This window comes from Plectropomus leopardus, chromosome 10, assembly GCF_026936395.1.
Source record: "Plectropomus leopardus strain MGB_pleo_1.0 chromosome 10, ASM2693639v1, whole genome shotgun sequence".
In the NCBI taxonomy this organism is placed as follows: domain Eukaryota; kingdom Metazoa; phylum Chordata; class Actinopteri; order Perciformes; family Serranidae; genus Plectropomus; species Plectropomus leopardus.
Genome location: NC_142185.1, coordinates 36,538,612 through 36,561,424, shown reverse-complemented (window position 1 = coordinate 36,561,424; position 22,813 = coordinate 36,538,612). Strand labels below are relative to the sequence as shown.

Here is a 22,813-nt window from a genome sequence, read left to right as displayed (position 1 = left end):
GAAATTAAAAAAAGACTTGAAAAAAGTGGTAATATACAAACACGTGATCATATTTCCATGGCATGATTTTAAACATGTAAATATTATTATATATATATTTTTTAAATTCCCCATAATTTTTAATACACTTCCAATGATTTTATCTCTTTATCTCAAATTTTCAGGTAATTTTCTTGTCATCTTTTCTTCATTTCTTGCAGTTTGCAGGGGACCTTATGCCCAGTTGCTCATTGCCATTGCTCATTTCCTCAAGTTTTTCCTCAAGAAACCCTTTTTTGTTTTAAGATTTCAGAGGTTTTAACGCTTGTACAAAACGTCTGAATGCAGCACAAGAATATCGATGACATTCCAGCTGTTAAAGGGTTAATTTTTAATCCACAGATGAAGTTTGCACTCTTTATGGTCCACAGTGATCAGTCGCTGGCAAAAACACCTGTGAGGCCACCTCCTTTAACCCTTTGAACCCTGGATTAGTTTTCTTGTGCTGCGTTCAATGCATTCACATGCATTTAAACTTTTGAAACTTTAGCAAACTGGTTTGATTTCTTTTGAATACGTGAATAAAAAAGGCAATCGGCAACATGGCAAGACATGTCCCGCAAAAAGAAAGATATTAGGAAATGGTGAAGTAAATCTTCTAAAAATTAGTTTTAAAAGAGAAAAGAAGAGAGAGAGCGATTACTCTAATATTTGTCTTTTTTAAATAGCAAAAAGCGAGTCCAGAATACTATTATTATGATTTGTATTAGCTTTTAAAAAAATATATAAATGTATTCGTCAAAAGTCCCATCAGTCCACTCCTTCACGCTCGGCTGCCTCGTCTTTCTTCTCTTGATTTTCTTTTGTTTCCGCAACATGAAAACCGATTACCTCGTGATGTCACAGCCGCCGAGGTCTCCACGGTAACGGGCTGAAGGAGCTTGCTGTGTCCCGGTGGGCTCCGGTGAATACTGTGGAAACAATTAGAGCCGTAACGGACTGTAATGTCATTAAAGGGACGGAAACAGCGCTCCCACACAAACAAAGTGAACGCAGCAAACATTCACGAGTCCAGACTGAAGACCCAACACACGAGGTTAACACACACACACACACACACACACACACACACACACACACACGGGGTTAACTCTCCTAAGTCACTACAGACATCTGTCTTCAGGTCACACAACAACAGTTCAGTTCAGATCTAAAAATTCTATTTTCTAATTATAAAATAACATTTTTTAGGAAACTTTCAGGGTGTTTTTTCTTTAATGTGACTCATCGGCTCGACTCTGACTCCCACATGTTCTGCCTCCCATGACTCACCTGTGTCTCCAGGTGACCCCGATCACCTTTATGACTCATGTCACATCCTGCTGAGAACCACTCACACAGTCACATTCATCAAGCTCTGAGACGAGAGGAAAATTCAGACCACCACTCGAGTATTTGAGGTCAACACGTTCTCATCTCGAGTCGTCACATGTTGCCGCTTTGTCAGTGGATTTCTATGTCTGCATATTACGCTCTGGCTATCCTTCTGCGTCTGCCACTATCGTGATGTCAACACAAGCACATGGTGGAATTACGCTGCACGTGGTTATATTTAGGTAACAAAAGCACATGGCGACCAACGCCAGGACGTCATCAAACACACAAGCTGGCACGGATGGTCAGGATTATTGGAAGGAGGCACATTGTATCGTGAAGAAGAAACATTCACACAGGAAACAAACATCAAACTCCCAGATGAAAGCTTGTGTTTTTTGGATCCATCCTGCCAACCATTACACCGTTTCCTTCAGCGTTTTGACCTGACGCCACGAACACAATCATGCATCAATAATTATATTCTAATGACATTTTTACCTGCAACAGAGTAAAACTACTGACTACACTGCTACTTTTACTTTGAAAGATCCCAGTGCTTCTTTCACCAGTGAAGCTAATAAAAAAGCAAATATAGATAATGAAGAGTTATTTTACAGTGACATGTTGCAGGAGGCCGGTAGACGACAGGGTTCGCCCTTTAGTCCCGTACGAACCTGTGGAGCATGTCATGAACGCAGCGCTCACCTGCAGCTCTGACGGCCGAGGCACATGAACACCGGAGCTGACCGGCACACCGCGATCCTCTCACAGGAAACCCCCACGGCCAGACGTCACAATAATGAGTCCTGTTCCAGTGAAACTGACTCTGGATCTGATGCATTATGTTCACACCTCTGACTCTGATGTTTCTCAGGTACACACAATGAACACACACTGTCACTTTGTGGATCCTCAGAGGACAGTGGACAGTGTGTGTGTGTGTGTGTGTGTGTGTGTGTGTGTGTGTGTGTGAGTGTCGCTCTGTGTGAAGTCATGCTAATGGCTCTGCACTAAAAAGTCTCCTCTCTCCACCAGCAGCATGTAACATCCGTCACCATGGACACTGATGTCTCTGTCACTCAGCTGCAGTTTCATAAGTTACAGATAATGGACCCGGTTCTCTGTTAGCAGCACTGAAGGAAAGACTCTTAGCTGGACTTTGTGTTTAGTACATTTACCCAAGTTCTTGACTCAAAGTGTTAGAAAAAAACACAGTACTGTGAGAGCCACAATGTAAGATTTTTATTTCGAGCATGCCGAATAAACACAAGCAAGAAAAACACCAGAATGCCTCTCAGACATGTTCAGTAAACAAACATGAGGATTTAATGCCCAAAAAGGAGCAGGAGAAAGTAAATACTTATCAAATCCTACGCCCCTTTTTTCCAATTTTATAAAAAAAGTTCATTTTAAACATGAATACCAATTTCTGCCCCAATATTTACCATACACACCTTGATTATTAAATTCCTTATATGTTCTACATGTTTTCAAATACACATGTCCCATAAATGAACACCTTTGACTGTAACACGATGTCCTGCAATGATTCTAATGACATTATGAATGCTGATTCGAAGGATTCTGTTACAGAGTTTGGTTAACTTAGGCAACAAAAAAAACAATGAATATTTTGAAACTACTTGAGCGGTAGAGAGCAAAGCGTCCGATTCTAGCTTTTTGAGTGTACAAAATGGTGTCCAGCAAGGCTCCTTATTGGGTCCTATTTTATTTACAGTTTATATCAATAATTTAATGTTGCAATGATGTTAAAATGGAATTTAATTTCTGTGCAGATGACACTATTTTGTATAGTTCTGCCTCGTCTTTAGCGAGTGTGATTAAGGAGCTGCAATCTGATCTAAATGTGGTTCAGAGGAATTTCAAGGTTGAAGCAGCTGACGATGTAAATTAGATTGTTACTTTAAAAATAAGGCTGACTGAACGGGTCTCATCTTTCTGGCTTGTTTTTTCATAAGAGGATAATCTGTCTTTTAAACATCACATTAAGTGTCTTACAAAAAAAACTCAGGGTGAATTTGTTTTGTTTTACAGAAAAAATGTTTTTCTTTTGGTACAGGGAAAATAAGGTTCAAGCGACACTTTTTTTTAGCAACTGATTATGGAGACATTTCATAAGCATGCAGATTTTGTCTTGCCTGAAAATGTTACAAGAGCTTTTGAGTCTGCATAGGACAAATCCTGGTTAAATACAAATAAGTTGGGATCATGCTGCCATGGCAGGTTTCATCCAGCCATCCGGCAAATCAAACAGCCGTGAAAAGTGGCTTTTGGCATCAAGATCTTTCGCGAAAATCACAGCAAAAGCAGCGGTATTTGATAACTTTGAAAGAGAATGATATAGACCTCTGGCATGACCATTGTTTTCCTGTCAGAGCGCACATCGAGGATGATCCTCTCTTGCTGCTGCACGGCGCGTTTCTCTGGCACTTTCTGGGCTCACAGGAGAGCTAAAACATTTTTCACTTTTCAGCTCAAGGTGCAGAGTCACACCTCTCATTAATGTCAGTTTTTTGCCACATGTGCAGAGTCCTGCTCCACAGGTGCACCCACATGTTTTTCCAAAGGTGTTTTTGGAGCAGTCGTGCCTGGCGTGACGCGTTTTGCTGTGATCGGCCTCAGAACCTCCAAGACATTTACAATGGAGGTGAGGATTTCACCCGAGGTGAAGTCAGCGTGGGCACCATGTACGACAAATGAAACACGGCCTCTGTGATTTTAAGAATCACGGCTCATGTCACTTCCTGTCTGTTTTGTCTCTCTTGCCTGTTACCTTCCTCACACCTGCGTCCCGTTATTTTCTGCCATCCAGCTTCAGCCCACCATGTTTCTGTCGCTCCTACGTGAAATCATTTTTACTGAGTTTAACCTTGAGGCTGAGTGATGCTGGAAAATGAAAAATCCATTAAGTGCACAGAGGAGGTTCATCCATTCATGCAAACCCACACAGATACAAGGAGAGCATGCAAACAGGAAGAAGTGGGCTCCCAGCCAGGACCTGGTTCCATACTGGGCAACAGAGTCGCTCGCTTTGAGGAGGAGGGGCATGTTTGAGAAACTCCAACAGAGCGGTCGTTTCATATCATTTTACCAGACTGCTGGACTGTAACTGAATCAGCCTCTTCAAGTATTCTCAGGCTGTTTTCACAAACTGTTTCTATATTTTTCTACAGAAAATAATGCGCACAAAGTCGCACCTGTCCTTTGTATATTGAAAGGCAGCAATCATGTGAGTGGGAACCACGTGAACTATTAGTCATTTAAAGAAACTTCACATTACTTTAAAAAAAAAAAAAAAACCCTTGATAACTTTACTTTTCTAAGCCTAGCCTCCAAAACTGCACAGAAAATTTTCAAATTTGTGAGAAAAATAAAGGATTATCTTATCAGTTACACATTAAGGATGTAACGTTATTTGTGAGGCAATAATGTATGTTATCATACTCTTCTGTCAACCCTCTAATTGTTGTAACTGCACTTGTATAAACTGTTGGGACATAAAATCGTTATTTTATCACTATTCATATGTTTTGTGTGTAACTAATGTTGTCCGATAGACCTAAAGGAGTAGAAAGTACAATATTTCCTAGTGGAAAGTGGCACAGCAAGAAGATGAACCCAAACACAGGAGACAGCAGGTAACAGGAACTAAGACACATCACTTTTTATTCTGAGGAAACAGCAACTGATCATCATATCACCAAATCAAAAATCAAACAAAGACTCAAACGGAAACTTAAATACTAACTAGACTGACGAGGAGATGGAGTGCATCTGGAGCAAAGAGCGCAGGTGAGAGGAATCAGGAGATGAGGCAGAGGAGCAGGCAGGAGGCTGATTGGCTGAAACTGAGGAGCAGGAAGGACTAACGAGGCTGACGCAGGACAGGTGCAACAGAAAACAGGCGGAAACACAGACAGAGAATATTTTTGAAAAATTCCTGAATTAAAGTTTTTAGTGAAAGTACAAAGACAATCTTGCAGGTGGTGCAGGGTTTTTTTCTTAACTGTTCTGCACATAAAAATGTTTTTATCATAAAGCACACTGATATAAAGTTTGAATTAAATTTCTGGGTGAAGTTTGAAATGAAGAAGAAAATGCAAGAAAAACATTGATGAAAGTTGAGATCATGAGATGTATCTTCCTTAATCAGATTGGTGTGCTTATTAAAGAATTTAAAGGACTCAAAGGTCCGTGACCATGATGAATATATAAATACGAGAGTGTATAATCTTGTTCAACAGTCTATTTCATGTCTCAGTGTTTGAACTCGCTGCTGGAAAATGTTTTTGAAGTGACGGTGCGAGTTCTCGATGCACCGGGGAGGAATTCAATCACATAGTTTAGTGATGTACAATTGCACCACAAGCACATCTAATATCCTGATTTACATCCGCGCCAACTTCCTAAATTATTCATAGCAGGACGCTGTGGTAAACAAACACATCTTCATATTCATCAACCACTTTCTTCAGACTTTTTCTTCTGATACGAGGCGCCGAGGGTACAGAGCTCTTAAGGTAAACAGAGATATGCATTTTATTTTTTTATTTTCTTCACAGCCTTCTTTGCTTTTTGGAGGATATTTTTACAGCATTAATAGAAACAGTTTTGGAATGCATTTTAAAAACACAATTTTTGACGAAATACTAAACAAATATTTAATGCACTCTAACTTTAACAGTGTACTTTCACGGTGTGGTATTAGTACTTTTATTCAAGTAAAATGCTCCTGTGATCACTGTGATTTCAGCTGGATATTTAGGCCTACAAGTGAGATTTATCTACCAAACACGGTCGATGCTGAACTGAAAGAGGTGAAAAGTGATGATGTGATGTGTGCGAATGAGAGACGTGATGTTTTTTTCCCTCGCAGTTGTTTACTCCTTCATCTCTCGATGCTGATTGTTGAGAAACGTTGGCTGGCGTCCGTTCAGCCACTTCAGTTAAACGCTTCATTCAGAAGTCATTCACTCCAAACAGGCTGCACTCTTCATCCTGCTGCTCCGCGCCGACGAAACAGTTTCCACTGAGCTGTTAAACATTACGCCGCTGTTACTTTTAAATGTTCATCACAAAGCTGCAGAAAAACCCCCAAAAAACACGATTCTTTTGTTCTTAGCAGGCTGTCTGTGAAATGAAACTATTTTTGGTAGCAGAGAGTCTTCGGTGGAGCAGCGTTCTCCACAAAACACATTCAATTTCTTTACTGAAATGAAATTTTATTCTCTCCAAGTGCTTTAAAGAGACTTTTCAGAGATAAACCAACAGTTTACCCCCTGAGGAGAAACTGAGAGAGACAAAGGGAAGGTTCATTCATGTTGCATGTGACATGAAAAAAGACGGTCTCTCTTAGCCTGTACTCTTGTCCTAATGCCCAGTTGTGACATTACCGATCTGTGATGGAGGGACGAGTCCTTTGTGTTGCTTGTTAGCTGCTGGTTGTCCGTTGTGAATGAGCTTGGTTTAGAAGAGCATTTTTTGGTCGTCTGGCATCGTCCACAATAAAACGCATTCAGTTTCTCCACTGAATTTAGAAGATTTTGTTCTCTGAAAGCGTTTTCGCTCACAAAAGAGAGCGATAAACCAATACGTTACCCCCTGATGTCACCACAAATCTCAGCTGCAAATCATAAGAATCATGCAGCTGGCTGTAGAGGACAGGTACTGTGAAGGAGACAAAAGGGACAACAGAGAAAAGAAGTTTGGGTCCAAAGCTTCAGTGACTGTTTCCATTCATGAAATGTGGGTGGAAACGCTGAGAACTCAAAGAATAAAAAAAGACAAAATACTGAAAACATTTGTCTGAGGTGGAAATGAAGGCGTCTGGATGAGAAACCAGCTACTGTTTTCATTTTGAAACAGTTATATGTTACATTTTTTATTGAGAATATCTATTCTATGTTTAGGATTCTGGACTCTTACAGTACTTTTCTTTTTGTTACTGTGTTTATTGTTATGTAAAACTCCAAGATAAACTCCTTGTACGTGAAATTCCAAAATAACAAGCCAGATTCAAGGGCTGTCCACGCCATGAACAAAATCTATGACAATGTGAGCACCCACGGGTGAAAAATAAAGTTTGATAAACAGTGGTAAAAGCTGTCAACCCGTCAATTTGGATTTCGATCAGCTGTCACTGTTTCCATTGTTCATCAGATCACTCTGAAGGTGAACTCAACGATATCATTAAAACAATATATTCATAATTATTGTGGCATTCCTTGTGTGGATGGCTGTATGAAAATCTGCCCACCACATCACCACGTTTATTTATTTGTAACGCACCATCACCATTAAAACATCTCCCGCCAAATATTGATTTTATATTTTCACAGCTGGACCATTTATTGGGAGCGCTGTTGGAATACACACACTGCAGCAGAACATGACGCCGGTTTATTTCATCTGGTAAGGCGAACAGTCAGTTTCAGATGAGAATACGGACGGACAGAACCCGCTGTGTCTGCATGATACGCCGCTGTACGGCATCAGGTTGAAACGCTGCCAGTTACGACATAATAAAAGGAGCACGTCCCTTTAGGGCAGGTGTGAGGAGCGGTGGATGGATCCAACAAACCCTGGACTTTCGTGCAGGAGTCCGGTGTTTACTTCACTTCTAGATGTGAAGTTTTTTCTACACTTTTCCATGTGCCTCCTCCTCTGATCCTAACCATCAGTGCCAGCATGCGCGTTTGTTGATATGGCTGCGTTGGTTGCCATGTGCTTTTGTTGCCTAAACTTAACTGCGTGCAGCGCAATTGTACTATGTGCATTTGTTGACAAAACGATGGCAGCATCCTGAAATGAAAACAGCAGACGCAGAAGGATAACCACAGCGTAATGTGAAGACGCAGAAGTCCACCGACAAAGCGGCAAAATGTGACGACTTGATGAGAACTTCCACATGGTTTTCCCGCCATTTAAGCTTTGACTGGAGCTCTTTCGATCATCTTCTTCGGAAAATTAGATCTTCGAGCTTCGTCAACCAATAATCACACAGCAGACAAGCAGACAAGAATTCATTCATTTTAACATGTATTATTTCTCACTCGTTTGTTAAATTGTGTCTGAAATGTTTCATCATTTCAGATGATTGTAGAGGGTATTTTAGGGATGTCAGAGCCAAAACATCAATTTCAGAAATTTACCCAATCAGACTTCAAACATCATTCAGATAGATTTTGGGATTTAAATAATAGAAAGTGTTTCAAATCTGCATGAAAATATTCAGTGATGACACATCCTTTGATGTCCTTTGATCACACGCGGCGCTTTTGCCATTAGATAATTCTCTGTGGACTAAATGTCACCTAAATTATACACAATTAAACCAAAGATATCCGTAAAATGATATTCAGCCAAAGAGTTCCTCATTAAAGTGGATCATATATCTGCAGAGAGGATGTGGAGGAGTGAGAGAAGCCAGCAGGGAAAACAGGGAAAGGTCAACGCCGAGGAGGACGGCCACAGAAAGTGAGCTTAATGTCACCTAACAAGCGCTCCAGGGGATTCTGGGAGTGTGAGTTTTGTTTGTGGGGTTTGCTGGTGTCTGCAAATACAGAATATTTTTGATATTACTGTAGGATATTATCTGCACGGAGAGAAGAGGCTGCTGGATATTAATATTTATGCCCAGCAGCACTGACCTTTATAATGCAGTGAGACGTCTTATTTAAAAAACACAAAACAAAGTAAGGAGAAATTTGTGGGAAAATAACATTTTAGAAGTCGATACAGAAGTGAATAAAATGACAGAAAACTAAAATGACGTAGGGAGAGTGTGGCGGCATGATGGCCTCAGAGTCGTTCTCATTTTCATGATAGCAGGTGTTTCGACGTGGAGCAAATATACTCACAACACATGATTTCAGCCTCAGACAGCAAAGCTTTGACCTGATAAACAGCCTCCGAACTCCTCATCCGAAACATCAGCCGCCGCCGTCAATCTGTGGCGGAGCAGGAAACGTGAAATCGCCCAAAGACAGACGGGGCGCCGCAGGTTATTATACTCTAATATCTCATGTCAGAACAGAGATGGCACCATTACACTTGTGATGTGTCTCATTCAGCTGAGAGACGGAGGACAGGAGGGAGATAAGAGTCAGGGACGAGTAAAAACACAGCGTCAGGAAGAGAAATGATTTCTGGGATGAAGACACGAGGCCGGACGGTTTATTTCTTTCTCTCAGTTTGTGATTTCGTGTTTAGCCCTCTGAAACTGCAGTTTTACTTTAGTACCACCCTGTGAAAATACGAGCAGTCGCACCATGTGTGCCGCTCAGGTTGGTCAACCGTCTCTGAAGGACAGCGAGAGCTTTAAGTGCAGTTTTTACATTTCTGAGAATTTGAGGTCAATATTTAAAGACCATACTTTCTCCGAAACAACCACTGATACTACTTTTGTTTTGTTTTTTTCATTACTATATAGTGGGGTTTTTTTTATTTTTATTTTACAAAGTGAATTCAGAATAGGATTAAAACTGAACTCAACTATTTATGACAGGGAGGGGGCGGTGCAAAAAGGGGGAGGCATGTCAATAACTTTAAGTACTGGGGAAGGACTCTTTTTTTATTTAAAAGAAAAGGCTGACCATTTTTTATTCTATTATTCTTTTTCTCTATATATATAATTGGGGTGATTTTTAAAGAAGAACTTCAGACGTGATGATGATTTTTCTTCTTTAGACTTTATAGTAAATATTTTGGTGACTTGTTTTTCTCAAAAAATGTTGGGGATTTTTAAAATAAATAAATCAAAAATGCAAGTTTTCTCTGAAAAATTGACAAAAATATTTAAATTCCATGACTTTTCAAAACTGTCAGGGTCTATTTAGTTTCCAAAACTTTTCCAGGCCTGACAGTTGCTATTTGCAAATTCCATGAGTTTTCCAAGATTTTCACTGAATTGTACTTTTACCTAGTTCAGGTAAAAATTCGAATGCAGGACTCTGAGTTACGGCGACAGTGGGATTATTTTCTGACAGTTGAAGAAGCTTCGTCCACAGCTGGTGTGTCACAGTGTGTCATCTGTCACAGCTCAGGATGTGTGTTTCTATTGTGAGTCCATAATAAAATATATCAGAGCTGTAACAGAGACTTTGCTTGACAAAACTCACACGTCCACTCCTCTCTCTTCATATGCAGCTCGAATGGTTTATGAATCAGGTTTTATGATGTTTCTATTCCAAATGTGTCTGTGACAAATCCTCCGTGCCGCCATCGCTCCTCAGCGTGTCGGGCTGTAGGGAGATGACTTCCTGTGAGCTGAGCGGCTTCGGGGTGTAATAACTTCTGAATGAGGAGCCGCCGGGTGCCACTGAGCTAATTTTAAATCTCCCCCAAATGGCAAGAATTTAAAATGGTCCAAAATGAGCGTCTGCTGGGGAGGTGTGACAGAGACACAGCGTGGAGGAGGGAAGGAACCGCGACCACTAACTCAGCGAGTCCACAGCCGAGTGACTGATGGAGACTCTTATAGAAAGACTATTTCCGGAGGCCACCGGCTGAGTCATGCTTTGAAAAGAGGATTTTTCTATTCTTCTTCTTTTTTTTCTCCCCCTAAAAGTCACCTGTGGGAATAAAAGAGGACATTTATTTACTATTTGTACACAAACAGTAGCCATCTGAGGAGAAAAGGAGAAAATAATAAAATAAATGAAACATGAAGTTTTCTACTATGGTTCAAACACCACAGAGACCACGAGGGGTTACGTGAGAATTTGAAGTCTATTTTAAGTAGAAACAGGCAGTTGTATGCCCTCAGGAGTGTTACTGTGCAGCAGGGACACTTAACTTGCTTTGCTTGGGGGCCAATTTTGCAAAATGTCAACAGGCCAGGGGCCAATCGCAGCAGCTCCGTACATGTTTCTAGGATTGTAGGAAATATTTTCTGATTTTGGGATCTTTCTCGGATTTCAGGATTCTTCTAGGACTTCGGGACATTTCTTGGATTTTAGGACATTTCTAGGTTTCGGGGACATTTCTGGGATTTTAATATGTTTCTCAGATTTCACTTGTAAACTTGTCATTTACATCCAGCAGCGATGAGGTCATTCAGGTGAATCTGATGCTTGGTTTATTAATCCTGATGCTGATGTGGCGTTCCATCTGTCATCTTTAAATCTGTGTGTGTGTGTGTGTGTGTGTGTGTGTGTGTGTGTGTGTGTGTGTGTGTGTGTGTTCACCCCAGGCTGCTGGTTGTTCACACACCACACACAGGTGAGAACATCTGTCTGTCCAGCTGTTTGCAGGTGTCACTCTGCCTGAGCCGTCCCACCTGCCTCCTCACTGTCAGCTCAGATCAAAGTGTGTGTGTGTGTGTGTGTGTGTGTGTGTGTGTGTGTGCACGTGTGTGAACCAAACACACTAATCTTTTACCACGTTGGGACTTACGTCCATGCCAATGGTAACATTTTGAAACAGTTTTCATTCTGTAGCTGCTCCTTCAAAGCTCCAGTTTGTAGGATTTTGGGGCATTTATTGGTAAAAATGGAATTTGATATAATAAGTCTGTTGCGTTTTCGTTACCTTAAAATGAGCCACTTATATCCACACAGGGAGCAGGTCCTTGTAGAGGGAAAGCAGAAAGCTCTGATCCCTCTGATGTCCATCAGACGCTGGCGCCAAAACAGAGTCAGTCCCCAAAGACCTCAGTGCTAAAATGCCCAAATTCACAGCAGAAATAAAACATGCTTACTGCCTGGTGCACAAAACTATTTTGGTCAAACTTTAACTTTCATGACAACTGTACTGGGGGTGAATTTCATATAACATTTTACATTTTAGTAAGGATTAAACTTGTTATGAGTAATGTGATGCAGTAACAGCTCTTGTAGCTCCTGCTGCATCATGAGGGAGCCAGTTCCTACTGACAAGCACATAGACACAGCGTCATGTGACCTCACAGCGTCATGTGACCTCACAGCGTCATGTGACCTCACAGCGTCATGTGACCTCACAGCGTCATGTGACCTAGAAAAGACTAAAAAGTGTTTTCACTGCAGTTTTGCAAAATATGGATTTTTTTGAATCGCCTGAAATACCACCTCATGAAAAAACATTTTTTCAACAAATGAGTTTTGTTGTTTTTTTTTAAATTAACATGTTTCTTTTAGGTGTATTTTATATTAGCAATTTCAATTTGCAGATTTTTTAATGGAAACTGACCTAGTGAGACAAGACATAGCAGCGGTCACCAAATTACGAAAATCTCTGGTTTCTTCAAAACACCAGAATGCTCCTCTGAAAAAAACATCAAAAAGAAACTTTATTTAATTTTAATTCGGAGAGTTTCTGTTTGCTCCAGCGTCGAGTGTTTGTCATAAAGTGATTTGTGTCTGATCCGTCAACTTCAGCTGCCAAATTTCTTACATAAGAGACACATAAACCTCCCCTCTCTCTCTCCCGGTCATCAGGGCGGCGAGTTCGTCCTCTCCGCAGGTGTGTGATGACTCACGCTGATGTTTGTCCCCTCTGCAGAGTAAAGGACAGCAGAGGAGCAACTGTCTTTACAGATATAGATAAATGAGGCTGCCTGCTGATGGAGCCGTCACTCATCACACAAACATGTCCTCCCACAGGTACCACGCTGGCTTTTCAAAACCAAAATTAATGCCACGTTCAAGTCGTGTCGGGTTTATTTTAAATATAAAAGTTCTGTCCTGTCCAAACGTCTGTGCGCTCTCTCATCCGTTTGCTTTTAGCTCCTCTCACACATGCAGATCTTTAGATAAATGATTTTAATTTTACACGTTGGTCTTTGAATAACTTCCAAGGTCGGAGCATTTTACAGAAAATATAACTGATTACTGTGAAGCATGAACACACGCGGAGATTAAATGTTCCTCTTGTTCTTCTTTGTAAGATCAAGAGAACCACAGAGGGCACTTTATCACGTTTTATGGACCGTAGCTGCATCAGAGAGGGCACTTTGGCTGTGTGACACACGGTGTTCATCAGCGAGCTTTAGAGGAGCGGGGAGGTGGACTTTATTGTCTCTGGACAGAGACAGGGCAGCTGTTTCCTCCTGTTTCCGTCTTTATGTTACGCAAACTGACTGTTAGATTCACATTTATTGTGCAGACATGAGAGTGGAATCAATCTGAACATCTGACTCAAGAACGTGAATACGTGTTTGACCCAAAATGTCAAACTACTCCTTAAATAAACTGTGTTTCCTTGAGTGTATTTTGTTCGCTCGCGCATAATCGATCGCCAGCGACTGAAGAACAATGCACGCCGCAGGTTTGTGTCCGAGCCCGACTCGCTCTGACGTCGTGCAAAAGACGACGATGATCTCACGACGTCGAGGCGTCGGAGGTTTTAGAGCCAGGCGCTGCAGTTGCTCTCAGCTGATCAAACAGATGACTGGTTTAGATGATGAATCAACAATATGACGCGTCAGATAAACTGATCATTTTTGTTGAATTTCAGACATTTTGGAATTTATTTCTCTTATTTAAAGTTTTTTTTCTGAGGCTGATGGTGACGTTTTGCAGTCAGAGAGACTAAATTCATTAATTATGAACCGTACAGAGTCTATTGTATATTAACACTGGACTGATTTTGTTTTAAGGAGTATTAAACACAAAGACTTGTGGTCAGTAGCCAGATGTGTCTGTACCGACATGAGGCCCTGCCCACAGCTGTCTGACTGAGAGCTGATTGGGTGTTTTTGATGTGTTGATGTAGTTTTATGGTTAAAGGTGCGCTCAGCTGATTCATATACAACAGAAAACTGGTTTGATGCTGATTTACATGAGAATTTGTGTAAATGAAGCTAAATGAAGCAGATTGCCTGTACAATGTTTTAAAAGTTTGCAGTGTCATCATTACAATAATTGGAGTCTGTAAGCAAACTGAAATATAGGGATCCGATGAGATTTGAATGAACAGGACTCATATCTAACGGGACGTGGGTGCTTCTGTGACTTCCTGTGCAGACTGAAAGCTGCTGGAAAAGTGAGAAAAATGACTTGATCGCAGTTTTTTGTCACCGCCTCCCGCTGCGGCCGTCTGCTCTCGCCCCTTGTGCAGGCGAGGTGCAGTTCAGCTCAAACGAACCTGTTAATACGTGAGCCATGCAGAGCCATGTTGGCTCTTTGCTTGCAAACTTGCAGTGGCAATCGGTGAGCGAGGTTGTGGTAAACGCTGTCTGAGGCAGAGAAACACTAAAAAAAAGGCTAATCACGAGACTGTCACACTGAGCTCAAATGAAACAAGTGTTCAAACTGCAGTAAATAACATCAATAAACTGTTTCAGACTGTTTTGTGGCGGGTGGGGCTGCTCAAAACACACACGCGGAGCTTAACGGGGGGGACACAGAGACATCTGAGTGGATGAGGGCTGACCGAGGTTGCGCTCCGTGTTGCTGTGCATGAAACACCTCTGCAGAGTCAGAAGTTAACTGTTTGTAGATTTATCACTCTGAACAACCTTTTAGTCACATCCAAGCAGCCATGCAATGCAGCATTAATGTAAAAGCGTCGATTGAAGCTGCTTTAAACGCTGTGAAGTTGTTGGAAATTAATTACTGGAACCAGAAAACAAGGAGAAAAAAAAAGTTTGATCAAAGTGATTTTGAAGCCATGAAATTGAAAGTTAGGCTCAGTTTAACATCAGAGTGGAGCTCAGCTGCTGTGACGAGCCAATCAGGATTAACAGCTGACTCTGATCAACTCTGCGCGCGCACACACACACACACACACACACACACACACACACACACACACACACACACACACACACACACACACACACACACACACACACACACACACACGCTCGCACAAACTTCACACTACTCCAAAAACTTCACCGCTGTCAGCACGTATCAGAACATGTGCTGCTCATTTCATGTATTTTCTGATCAGTTCTGTGTTAAATAATCCACATTAAAGCCTCTGTAGATGTAGTTATATGCAGATTTTTTTATGTTGCCAGCTTTAATAAATGCTGTTTCACTGTTCTGTCTGCTACAGATTCATTGTTTTTTCCTGTTTTTAGCCTCTGCAGCAGCTTATCTGCAGGGACACTGATGCTGCTTTGTCAGCACACATTAATATCTCCACAACTTTTGGATGTTTTGCCACCAAACATGGTTTAAATGTTAATTTTCTTTTACAAGCACTTTATCTAAAAACACACTAAAAGTCTAGACACATCATCAGCAGGTTTGTGGATCTGACAGACGCGTCATCCAACCGTCAAAAAGCAGCAGCAGTTTATATAGACACACACACACACACACACACACACACACACACTGCACTCTCAGGTGTGTGTGATTTTTTTGATTGGACCAATCAGAGCAGAGCTGAACTCCGACACTGTCTGTTCCTCCTAATCATGCCGATCACACACACCTGAGTAAGAAGTGTGTAGACCGCAACACACACCTGCAGCTTCACGTGGCAGTTAAATACCTACAGACGAGAACATGCCAGAAAGTTTGGATCAACACCACTTTCTTTATGTTACACTCAGACGCTTAAATACTCAAAAATTTAAACCTTTGAAACTGGTGTGATTTCTTAAAAACAAAACAAAAAAAAACCAAAGAGCAACTTGGCAAAAAATGTCCCACAAATTACAAAACAAAATAGTAGATTTCAATCATTCTCGTAGTTTTAATAATTAATTAAAAATAAGCTGGGGAAATGTCCAGAAAATTATATTTAGAATTATATTCAAAGATTATTTTAATCTATTTTTTTACTTCTTTTTTTTTCCCCAAGTCATTTTCCTGTTAATGTTTTTTTTAAATTCTCTTTCTATTTTTCAGGTCATTTTTTGTTCTATTTATTCATTTCTTCGTTTCATTCAGTCTTACTGTTTTTTAATGAGTTGTACAGGCCATTTTTAGCAAAAATGGACAGTGATGATGGTGTTTGACTGTCGTATTGAATTTTTTTTTTTACCCCCTTTTCCGACAGTTTCGATGACTGTTTCTGTCAGAGACATAAATATTTACATTCAGACTCAACCTGTCCTGTTTCAGTCAGCGCTTGGCCCTTCAGGAGTTAACACGAGGCTTTTCATTGTGGAAATACAGGAGTTCCCGCAGCTCTGCAGCAGCGCCGCAGCAGCAACGCCACCTGTGTGAACAAAACAAGCGTGCGAACCGCAGCAGTTCAGCGAGGCTGCCGTCACGTGCTGCTCACACATGCAGCGCGGCCCGCTGAAGCTTTAATTGCGTGTTTTCAGCTCCATCACTTGTTCTTTCCGTCTCCTCCCTTTCAATCAGTCTCTCTCTCTCCGCCTTTAATCGACTCAAATCAACGACTGTGATCTAATAAAGATTTAATCTGATGACGGGATGTCAGACAGATGGTTTTACGATCCTATCAGCCAGGAAACATCTGCCGCTGCTGCGTCTGGTTTCTCTTCCCACCGATCACTGTCTGAACTCCGGTGAGAAGACGAAACAGGAGCAGAAAACTCTGCGGAGAATCCTTTTAAACCTGCACAAATGCTCTGATTTCCCTTAAAAACGAGGAAAAAAGGCAATGAGAAACATGGCAACAAAATGCAAGAAAATGGTAATATGTGTAGTTTTGGGGGTTTTTTTAAACTGGAGATTTTTGGATAATTATCAGAAAAGACAGATATTCACCAAAAAAAACAAACATTTTCATTATATATTTAAAATTTTGGTACATTTTTTATTATCTTGTTTTTTTACTTGTTTTCCCTCATTTTCAGGTATTTTTCTTGTACATTTTTTCTCATTACTTTCTAATTTCGGTGCAAGTTGTCTTCTCTCCATGTTTTTGAAAGATATTAAATAAATTTGCTGCAGGTTTCAAAGGTTTAACCTGTTGATTATTTTCTGCTCATTGTGGTGTAAAAAGTTTGGATATTCACACAACAGTCGTCTTTCAAACATCCCCGAAAAGCAGCACACAGTGACACTGCCTTGTTGGAGCACAACTTTACATCACTTTTATCAAATATTTCTGCTAAATCCCTAAAAAAAAAAGAAAAGTCCTCCATTAATAAAAATGGGAGCTGCAGAGTTCAGCCTCCTGCGGGCTCAATAACGGAGGCAGCTGCTGATATTAGCACAGAGTATTAGTTCTTCTGTCGGTGATATTAAATGTCCTGAAATAAAGACATCGCTCATTCAGCATCTGTAAGCCAGAAATGATGAAATCAAACTATTTTAATTAAATCTGGGAGGAATCAGAGACAGAGAGGAAGGAAAAAACTGTTTAGGGAATACTCGCTAAACACCGAGAGAGAAAATGATGTTTCTGTGCTTCTGTTCTTCACGAGTGTTTTTAGGTTGTTTGGATAAAAATGTCTGTAGTCACTTTTTGCATTTACAAGACAAATTATCAACCAGCGCAGATCAAAATTAACGTGGACGCAGTTTGATATCCTCTTACAGTGGTTTGCATCATATCTTAAAAATGAACGCCCCACAAATGACGTTAACCCTCTGTGGAAGATGAAAAAGTTGCTGTTTTTTTCATAATAGAAAAAGTAAACTGAATTTAAAGACATTTTCTTTTACTTCTTTCTGTCTTTTTTTTTTGGTGTACATTTTTGGTAACGTTACCTTAAAGCCACATTGTGCCATAAAGGTACGAAATTAAAAAACAAAACGGGGGTTAATGTTAAAATCTGAATGATTATTATATACAATACTGTATGGGAAATATTAACATTTCTAAAACTTATCTAGGTTAATTTGTAGAGATCAAAAGCTAATTAACCTTTGAGGCCCGCTCTAATATCACACACATTTAAAGCACTCTGCACGCTAAATGACGCCAGGCTAAAGCCAATATTACGTGGCGGTCAGGTCCAAAAACTGACACTGTCAAAGAGATGTCTGTAAATCAGTGGATACATTTTTATCATGAGGATTTGGTCTGATGACATTTTAAAGTGTAAAGAGCTGCACTCGGTGGCTCGCCGTCCGTAAGTCTCCTCTGTAAAGTAAAGCATAGATCCAGGTACTTTCATACTGTGGAAACGGAGCTTCTTTAGGCTTCACGTGCCTTTGAGCAACTCTCACAGGAATGAACGGGACCTAAAGGCTGTATCCAGGTTTATGCTTATTGATATACTTATAACCGTTAACTCCATATATGTACGTGGGTGGAGTCATTTCCTCCTCTTATCCTCAGCAGCTTTTCAAAACTTCCCCAAAAGAAAAACTTTTCTTTTTGTTTGCCTCATACTGCTCGCTCCACTGGAAACTTTCAGAAATATTATTCTCATTTCCAGCACAGGATGCAAGTTTACTTTCTGTGAATGGACTAAATTGACCAACACCCCCCCCCCCCAGACGCTCCCTCCCCCGCTCAGCGAGGCCGAGCGGCCTTATCACGACTTAAGTAAATGAACTGGCAGCTGCAGCAGCACGACTCCCCGAAACCCTGAAGCTTATCAGTGTGAGGCAGCTGAGAGCAAAGAGGCGGCGAGCCTACCTGCATGTTTTCACTCTGCAGGACCTCCATCCCTGTCTGCACACAGGTGGAGATACTGAGGAGGAGGAGGAGGAGAGGCTGCGTCACAGAGATGAAGAACAGATTAAAGACGCAGGTTTTCTGTGAGTTTGTGACCTAATAAATCTGTCAAGTTCAAACAAAGCTCGTCACGTTCAGACTGAAGCTCAAGAGGAGGCTTTCCATTACAGATTTGTGCAAAACTTCTGAAATTATGATAAAATACAGTTACGGGATGACTCTGTTTCCACTGAGTGATGCTCTGCAGCTTCTCCTCTGCTGATAACATCCAGTAACCATGGCGATGGATGTTCAAAACATCAGCAGCTTTATTTCTATTGCAGCCACCAAACTAGCTGTCATTATTTCCAATCCGAGGCCACGTAGGCGTGTTATGGAGCCATGATGGAAAGGCGAGCCCCTTATACGTGGGAGTGGCCACGTATGAGGGAATTCTGGGAGATGTGGTCCACGATTTCACAGAGGAATTGTGGATTCAAAACTTTCTCAGAGTTATGTGATGCAATAACAGCTCTTGTAGCTCCTGCTGCATCATGAGGGAGCCAGTTCATACTGACAAGCACACAGACACAGCATCATGTGACCTTACAGCGTCATGTGACCTCACAGCATCATGTGACCTCACAGCGTCATGTGACCTGAGAAAAGTGAGAGCAAAAGCATGTAAAAGCAATAAACGGGAGTTATTTTAATATTGAAGTGTTTCTGTTAGTCGTGTTTTCTATTAGCAATTTCAGTTCGTACAGCATGCGGGTTAATGGAAACTCGTGTCTCCTGACTTGTTCACAGCGTCCCTGAGGGGCAAAGATGCATTTAATGAAAACACGTGTGCTTGTGAAAGAGGCGTGCTGATTTCAATACAGTTTTCCTTCTGTTAAACATGAACCCTGTTTATTTCAGCTCATGATCGCCTTTTGGATTCCCCGTTCAATGTGGCGGCATGTGAGATAAACGTGTTCTTCATGAAGTTAACGTAATGTTTAGAGTATTTGTACACAGCGGTATTGCTTCTTTTAGGTTATAGATCTGAGATCTTGTTCCCTCTTTGCTTCTTTATCTTGTTAAATATCCAAAATACATCGTATAAGCGTGCTTTAAACGACAGACTCCTCTGAGATGGAGATCTTTGAGTCGACACACGAGGACGGATGATCTGCTTTTACACAGAGGATGTTCTCACTGATATACATATATATTTATATGTTTATACATATATATATATATATTTATATATACTGTGTGTGTTTGGTTTTCTTCTCAGTCAGACATGCTGTTAATCTGCTCACTGTTCGTCCCACACGGCTGCAACAAAGCGGGTGCCAACCAGCCAGAGGCAGCAGATTAGGATTCACAGGAGAGGGAGAGACAGAGAGACAGAGAGAGAGACAGAGACAGAGACAGAGACAGAGAGACAGAGAGAGAGACAGACAGACAGAGAGAGAGAGAGACCATCAGCTGCTGCAGAGGGAGGACGTGGGAGTCCAGATGTGATGCATGGTGACACTTCAAAAGACAGACCGAACATCAGGGGAGGGGGACGCTTTCACTCTGTCCTCCAGCTGAAGGACTCAAACATATAGAGTCGTATCATGTATGTTTTGTGTGTTTGCTGCATGTTTTTCATGTAAAAGTAGATTCGCTGAGTGACGAGAAGCTGTCTGATCACTGCGGGAGGAAAAAGGTTCCCACTTAACTAAAATTACACAAAATGGAAAAAAAAGTCCCAGAGCTTCAAACTGGAGTGCAGAATCACTCTGAGGTTTAGTCAGTTTTTAGGACATTTCTCAGATTTCAGGACATTTCTCAGATTTTAGGACATTTCTTGGATATGAAGACATTTCTCTGACTTCAGGACGTTTGTTGGGTTTCAGGGCATTTATAGGCTTTATGGGTGTTTCTATGATTTTAGGACATTTCTCAGATTTTAGGATGTTTCTATGATTTTAAGAGCTTTTAAGGATTTTAGGACATTTCTGGGATTTAAAGATATTCCTTGGAATTTAGGACATTTTTTGGATTTCAAGACCTTTCTCGGGGTTCAGCACATTTCCCAGATTTAAGAACATTTCTCAGATGTTTGGACATCTGCCACCCGGCACCCTGTCAGGGGCCAGATTTGGCCCGCGGTCTTTATGTTGAGTATCACCGCTTTAGTGCAGCAGTAAGTCTCGAACGGTGAAGATTTACTCAAATAAGGAAACAACAGAAAGTGCAGCTTTAGTTGTGAGATGAGCAGAGCTACATTTGGATTGTTTTAAAGTGTTTTTCTTATTTTGTCCTGTGAAACTCGGTGAAAGTGGTTTCAGTGAGGACCTTTGGCTTCACCACGCTGTTCAGCCAAAATCAGTCCTGAGATTCCCCGCCGCCCACAAACACATTACCAGAACAAAAAGATTTGTCATCAGGTTTCAGATTTTAATTCTACCAGCAGCGGTGCGAGTGTGAAGAATCGCCACTCGACCCCCTGCCTCCCTGTTAAATTGGCTTTAGCTGCGACCTTTTTCAAAAACATAAAGACGGTTCATTCACGATGACGTCTGCCGCCTCTGAGGCCTTTTCATCTCTGCAGTAACATGGCAGCGAGCATGTAATGAAACGTCTCATCGCCTCGCTGGCGGATGAAAGTTGAGCCTTTGTGTCGCGGCAGAAAAAGAAAAAGACTTCAAAGCGCGAGTGTGTATGTTTCGACCAAAATTAAAGATCTGAAAGCAGCAGGAGGTCCTCTCTGATGACTCAAAGCAGCTTTTCATCTTTTCTGCTGCAACTGGACGTCCAGCTGCAGTCAGTCAGTCAGCTGTCCAACACGGACAGGTACAAATTCACCTGCAGCCCCTGAGACAGTCCACAGGACTTATGCAACACAGCTGTAGTTTGGTTTTTTTGGTCCAGATCAGAATGAAAACTTTCATTACTGTCTTTTTTAAATACAGTCTGCTTTGTTTGAATGTGGCGACACAACGGCTGCTGTGACATGAACACCAATATTCCCTTTTGATTCTGACTTTGACAATTTTCACTTTGATTTGGGTCATTTACACAGCATTTATAATATTAGAATGAATTTAGCCTTTTTCAAATCTAGCATTTTCTGATGAAGAGTGGGATATGTTGGTATTATTCAGCTTTTATAGCATTTTCTTGTGTTTGTGTCTACAGCCAGGTCAGAGTTGCACTTTGAGTGTTACAGCGTGTCCGACTCAGGTTATCTCTTTTTTTAAATCACATCAGCTTATCTCCTTAATGTTTTCACCGTGACTTCATTTAATCTTTTCGTTATTCATTTTCATTGTTTTCAGGCAATTTTTTCTTGCAACTTTTCACTAATATTAAGACTGAGCCCGACCGGCTTCTGTGAGGCGCGCCGGGCTCGGGGCGACTTTGAACGCTGAACTCCAGAAACCGGCGGCCTCCCACAGAGACCAGCGGTCCTGAAAAGCGTACCCCCACCAGAGACCGAGGTCTCTGCCCAGGACTACCTCAAAACAAAAAAGGCAAAATAATAAAGTAGTGGGCCGACAGAGAAACTGAGCAGTTCAGCTGGCCCTCTCAACGACACAGAGACACGAGGCACTCGGAGGACTCGGAGGACTCGGACTCATCAGAGCAGGTCGCTGAGGCTTGGGCTCAGAGGGAGAAACAGAGAACTTCAGGTGCGATGTTTTGCGGTGTGTCTGAGAGAGCTGCTGGACGAGGAGCCGCTTTTAAACTCAGGTGCTCAGAGCAGGTGTCAGGAATCAGCAATCAGAGCTGCAGCTGACTGAGAGCAGACAGAAACAGTTTTCAGCTGCAGAGCTCGCTTTGATATCACACACTCCAGACTTTTTAGAGTTTATATCTTCAAAAAATATTGTACATTAAAATTATTTTCTACTTTCACTGAATTCTTTTTTTAATCAAAATCAGTCCTATTCATAAATATCAAATATTCATAAATTTTCATTTTACTTTTTTTAAT

General features: G+C 41.2%; 1 long non-coding RNA gene across 1 annotated transcript in view; it reads left to right on the top strand.

Moving 5' to 3' along the window:
* The first annotated feature begins 19,125 nt into the window (after nucleotides 1–19,125).
* LOC148188606 (uncharacterized) overlaps nucleotides 19,126–22,813 on the top strand; it is a 39,518-nt gene continuing 35,830 nt past the window's right edge. Inside the window, exon 1 of the long non-coding RNA XR_015777737.1 lies at nucleotides 19,126–19,354. This is a non-coding gene — a long non-coding RNA (uncharacterized LOC148188606). The remainder of the gene's footprint in view (nucleotides 19,355–22,813) is intronic.